Raw genomic sequence first — 6,885 nt, 5'->3', positions numbered from 1 at the left:
GTATGGCAATATCAAGATGATAACAGTGAAGATACGTGTATTAAAAGATTGGTGTTTCTTTCGAACAAGAATCAGCAGTTAAGTGTCCGACTCGGACAGAAAATTCATTATAAAATTGAATGACCAAATAGTCCAGTAAAACGAGTTAGAATTAACAATTTATTTAAATGCTTTTACAATCAATTATTCGTATAGCCGGTCCATATAGAAACGACTTCGAATTATCGAATCTATATACAAGATGTTTTTTGTAGAATGAATAAAAATGTAATACATGTACTGGAAAATGTGTACTTTCTTTATAATAACAGCAGTTCCAACTTCTCATCTATTAGAGTACGGAAACTATTGATTGATCGAATGGTTATTAATGTCTAGTAGCAAATATTACATGCACACCAGGACGGGAATACGTTTACGTGTTGTGAAAATGAAGTATTCGTGTTGTCAAGACCTACATACTTGGTCAATTTTGAACTAGTTCACAAGGTATCAGTCATTATTCCCGGATCGATACGAGTTGAAGAGTCTTCGTTCTAGTAAGATGTGTGCTTTGGGGAGAAGCGAAAAATAATAATTTTCAAGTTTTTTTTAAAAGGGATTATGTTGTTTGTTTGCACTCAAGGCGAGTATACGTTATGATGGTGGTACCGACAACTATGTAGCTGTTTTTTTTCTTTTATAAACAATGTCCGAAATATAAAAAGTTCCGCCATGTTTACACCAGGTTATGTATTTATCGTACACATACATGTCTTACAGGATTCAAAATTTCGCTGCATGTGTATTCCTCTTGCTCGTATTCTTTGTGTAGTTTTTAAAATGCATTCATAGAAAGACTAATTCCTACAAGTTAACTTTGCCCCCCCCCCCCTCTCTCTCTCTCTCTGTTTTTTTTTTTTTGGTGAAAACGACGTGGATGCACGTGCTGTCATGCCTCCGGTTAGCTACGCCCCTGCAGTTTTTTGTTTATTCTATGTTCGAAGTAAATGAAAACTGAACCTTCTTTAATTGCAGGGGTGCGTGTACCTCAGGGTTGGGGTTCATTTATGGTTCATCAATGAGAAAACCCCATACTGCGTAGTCAGCTACAAAAGGCCTAGAAATGTAAAATGTAAAACAATTCAAACGAGAAAACTAACGGTCTGATTTATGTACAAAACAATAAACGAAAAATAAATATGACCGACAACCATTGAATTACAGGCTCCTGACTTGGAACATTCACAAACAGAATGTAGCGGGGTTAAACAAATTTGCTGGCGCCATACCCTTCCCCTAACCTGGGCCTAACAGTGGTGTAACAATACAATAAACATGTACTAAAAAAGTAGTAAAGATCTGTCCGCGATTATCCTATTTCCATTTCAACACGTTGTGTACTTCGGAACTGACATGATTAATAAAAAACCTTTCTAAAATTGTCCGTTTATAAATTTAAAAATTATAAAGAAACTAAGGTTTCAACTCCCTCAGGCAAAGTTGACCTTAGATAGATTTGGCTATTTTTCGATACTTTTTGGTTATATAGCTCTTCAACTGTTTCGGTCCTTATACATCCTCGGCTTTCAAATATTCGGCTTTGAGAGTTCCTGATGAAGTTAAATCCAGAAAAGCGCTCCGGACGCCGTGAAATTAATAACGTGTTGTTTTCATATTTTTTTTTTGATCTTTTGTTCTGTCTACTCTATGACGGGATTACTACATAGGAAGCTTACAATACAGTTTTCTGTTATGCTGACAGTAGCATACAATACATTGTGTTAGTTCTATATAGAAAGCTTACACATTACAATAACACTCTATTAATTTTTTGCGTCCTAATGGCTTTTCTGTGTTTATTTTCATCACTTTTCATATGTTTACAGAGTCATACAACCAATCGGGTTATAATTCTAAAAGCTTACAATGATGTTATACTTACAGATCAAATTCCTTTTTTATTCGATAGAGATCAGGAATCAGAACATTTTCCAGATTGTAGAACATTTTGTTTGTGTCTGGTCACACGCTCTACACTACATGGCTGCTTTCTGTCCTGTTGTGATGTCTGTTTCTAACGTTGTTGGCACGGGATAAAGTCAAGCATAGTAAAAGAGTCCTTTGTGACGTTGTGTCGTTAAAAAAGCAAGAAGCAAATTTCGAAAGAACGAGAAAACCTGCGACTCTTTTCACAAAAAAATCTTACGATTAAAATTGATTGTAAGTTATACTGAAATAATTCTTATATGATTTGCATATAAGGGAATACGTTGATATGATTGGTTGAGAGGACTTCCGGTAGTTGTTCTTGACGTTGTTTATTTTTCGATAGACGACGTTGACCGAACTTCTTTTCGTAACCAATGTAAACAAGATGGCGGCGATAATGACACAATCCGGATCGACGTTAACAAAATTTATTTTCAATTCGCGTTAATAGGTCTTAATAGTTAAATTAAATAATAAACACAAACATTCGTTTGAATGATAATAAGAGTTTTGTAGTTTATTTTTTATCAGATTGCAAATTTCATGGAGTACATATTTTTGCGTTAACCAACAAATATATTTATGCGCCAGGCCTATTCAATGACACAAATATACAATTTACGTGTGATAGAGGGTATGAGTGTGGAAAAATAAATTCCTTATCTCCAAGTTTAAAGAATTATAAGGATTAAACGCCTTTTTAAAGGAATTTATTGGTGTATAAACTGTACCAAGTCACTCACAAACATATCATAAAAGTCCTTCGGACTTTTATTTGTTTGTGAGTGAATTGGTCGAGTTTATACACCAATAAATTCCTTTAAAAAGGCGTTTAATCCAATAATATGTATGACTTACGAGAATTTTTACTCTTAAGATTTTTTGTGAAAAGAGCCGTAGGGACGGTCAAACGAGTCTTGAAAAGTTGTTGTATTGTTTTTCTTCATTTAGATTTGAGCAGTATATAAATATATTCTGTAGATCACTATATTATTCTTCCTTAATTCTATAAATTCTAAAAACGTTTATGTTCTGGTGAATTACAACTGCGGCGCAGCCTTTGTGCCTGGAACTTTCAAACGTCTTCTTATTTTTATTTCTAAATTTTGATCATTAATTCTTAGTTTAGTGGTATTTTTTTTTTGGCAGTGGCTATTTTGCTGGCACCGGCAAATAGAAAATATACTATTTTGCCGGCTCTGATAAAATATCTTTTTATAGAAATGGCTATTTTACCGGTACCGTTAATATAGTGAATGTGTTGCCGGCGCTGGAAAGATAGAAAATATGATATTTGCCGGCTATAGGTAAGTGGAAACCAAGTTAAAAACTATTTTGTTTGCATATATGCAATTCAAAGAACGGACTATTATTTCAAAAGCAAATTTGATTGAAACATTTTTGATTTTGGAAGCTATGTGATTGATTTTGTTATATTGTATAATATTTTATCAAATTTATGATGCAATGAGATTTTTAACTTTTTTTTTATAACACACAGTTGAAAAATCTGAGATTTTATTCTTATGCATACATGTAGTATTTGACTGAGTGATTTTGGAAATGATGTCAACAGAGTATCACCTATCTGTAACGGGAGCTTCCCGTTGTCTACCCAAGTTCTGGGATATTGGACAAACTATAAAACCACGTAACCATAAAGATGTTTATTTAAAAGACATATATGGTTGGATATACTTTACATACAACAAATATACAGTGGTGGCTAGTCTACTTGTCATTGTAACAGTTCCTAAAGTGACAGCCAAAGTATGAGCGTCTGCTCATTTCAAATCCTAAGTGTAGACTGCCCTGAACCCGGTGAGTGACGTCATACTTATAGTTCCTAGGGACAACGAGTCCGGCCGGGATGTCAGGCACGTGCAAGAAACAGGAAGTCCCGACAAGAATAATTACATGGCCGGTCTCGGGAGAAAGAGTTACGAAACTATAAATAATACTAATATTAACCAATTTCCCCATATAAATAGTATAATTAATAAGTAAACAAAGCGACCACCATTACATATCCATAAAAGTGGCGACGTAAAAAAAATATTAACAACTATATATAGACCATTATCTGTACTTCCAATTTTATTAAAGATTTTTGAATAGATTATTTATTCCCAAATTTACAAATATTTGATAGAATTTGATTTGATTTTTAAGTACCAGTCTGGGTTTAGACACGGCCATTTCTGTCAATTAGCTCTAACGAAAATTGTTGAAGAATTGTTAATTAACATGGATCAAGGAAACTACACGGGAGTTGTATTCTTAGATTCTAATAAAGCTTTTGATATTGTAAATCACTCAGTTCTATTATCAAAATAAGAAATGTATAAGTTTGATTCTCTTTCTTTTTAATGGTTTAAATCATATTTATCAAACAGGTCTCAAAAAGTAAAAAAAAAAAATACCAACATATCTTCAGGTAAAAAAGTAACATTTGGTGTACCGCAGGGAAGTATTATATGTCCTTTATTAATTCTTTTATATATTAATGATAACATGGATAATCCACTTCAAATAAATAATAAAAGCCTGATGTGTATGCGGATGACACAACACTTAAATACTCTTCAAATTCCGTGGATGATATATGTGATAAACTTAATGACGAAATAACAACTTTTAAAATATGGAGTGAAAATAATGATATGATTTTAAATATTAAAACTTCCAAACCTATGGTGGTTGGGTCACATAGGAAGCTTCAAAGCATACAACAAACATTGAATATAGAATACAGTGGAATTCTTATACAAAATGTAAACAGTGAAAATTACTTGGCTTTTTAATCGATGATTGTCTTTCATGGAATCAACAAATAAACAAAGTATGTACTGTAATTTCAACTAGACTAGGTTTACTAAATCGCGATTAAAGCATTATATTCCACAAAAAGGTTTATGTTTATTATACAATGGATATGTACTTCCTCTCTTTGATTATAATTGTTGTACAATATGGACAGAAACAAGTAATTCAAATATGGAAAAAATGTTAAAAATACAAAGAAGGCAGCCAGAATCAGTCTTAACAAAGTATATGATACGTCAAAAACTTTATTCAAACAATTCGGACGGTTAACTTTTCAAAAAAGAATCATATATCACAAAGGAGTATAAATGTATTATTAGTGTGTAAATAGTATTGCATCTGATTATCTGTGTCAATTAATTAACAATAACCAAAATGTCAATGCAAGATATTCTTTGTGTTCATCGCACAATAATTGTCTTTTCATACCACCTCCGAGAACAAATTTTATGAAAAAGACATTTCAATATTCCGGTACTGTTCTTTAGAACAGTATTCCTGTAGAAATAAGAAAAGATAGAAATGTAAAACAGTTCAAACAAAGGTATCATAATTTCTTGTTTTTAGAACAAAAAAGCTAATTATCATATTCATATACACAGCATGTACACTGTAAAACCAGAGACATATTGTATTATATGTTTCTGATTAAAACGATTATATGTATCTCAAACATTGTTAGCTGTTTTCTTATTTAACTACCGGTATATCAGTAACTATTTGATTCTTTGATGTTGACAGTGCACATCTTCGTAGTACTTTTCAAAAGTAAATATCAATTTCCCTCCGTTTACGGTTTACCATGTTTACAAAGAACCGGTAAAATAACAAATTCACTCAGTATATTGCCGGGGTCGGTAAATTAGCCATTTTATAGAAATATTCTATTTTGCCAGCTTGAATTAAGATATTTTAATCAGATCCGGCAAAATAGCATATTTTCTATTTTGCCGGTGCCGGCAAAATAGCCACTGCCACTCTTTTTACGGGTCTATTAATTTAACGTATTTATATAAAATACTTTGTATAAATTTTGTTTTAAGATTGATATATAAAAACAATTTCCTTTTTCGTCTATTTTAAAACGAACAATTTAGTTTGCAAGCAAATACTAACTACGTCAAAATTTACAGATTTATCAAAAAAAAAAAAAAAAATGAAATGACACGTTATTTGTGAGGATTTGAAAATCATTACCATGTCAAATAGATCATAGTTTCAGAACAAGAAAGGGGTTGGAGTCGTCTACCCTCCCCCCCCCCCCCCCAAAAAAAAAAATAACAAATTCACTATATTGCCGGGGTCGGTAAATTAGCCATTTTTATAGAAATATTCTATTTTGCCAGCTTGAATTAAGATATTTTAATCAGATCCGGCAAAATAGCATATTTTCTATTTTGCCGGTGCCGGCAAAATAGCCACTGCCACTCTTTTTACGGGTCTATTAATTTAACGTATTTATATAAAATACTTTGCATAAATTTTGTTTTAAGATTGATATTTAAAAACAATTTCCTTTTTCGTCTATTTTAAAACGAACAATTTAGTTTGCAAGCAAATATGGGACTAACTACGTCAAAATTTACAGATTTATCCAAAAAAAAAAAGGAAATGACACGTTATTTGTGAGGATTTGAAAATCATTACCATGTCAAATAGATCATAGTTTCAGAACAAGAAAGGGGTTGGAGTCGTCTACCCTTCCCCCCCCCCCCCCCAAAAAAAATAACAAATTCACTATATTGCCGGGGTCGGTAAATTAGCCATTTTTATAGAAATATTCTATTTTGCCAGCTTGAATTAAGATATTTTAATCAGATCCGGCAAAATAGCATATTTTCTATTTTGCCGGTGCCGGCAAAATAGCCACTGCCACTCTTTTTACGGGTCTATTAATTTAACGTATTTATATAAAATACTTTGGATACATTTTGTTTTAAGATTGATATTTAAAAACAATTTCCTTTTTCGTCTATTTTAAAACGAACAATTTAGTTTGCAAGCAAATATGGGACTAACTACGTCAAAATTTACAGATTTATCAAAAAAAAAAAAAAATGAAATGACACGTTATTTGTGAGGATTTGA

The sequence above is a fragment of the Mytilus californianus genome, unplaced genomic scaffold (assembly GCF_021869535.1).
Source record: "Mytilus californianus isolate M0D057914Y unplaced genomic scaffold, xbMytCali1.0.p SCAF_24, whole genome shotgun sequence".
NCBI classification, from domain to species: Eukaryota; Metazoa; Mollusca; class Bivalvia; order Mytilida; family Mytilidae; genus Mytilus; species Mytilus californianus.
Note: the sequence above shows the minus strand (reverse complement) of the source record.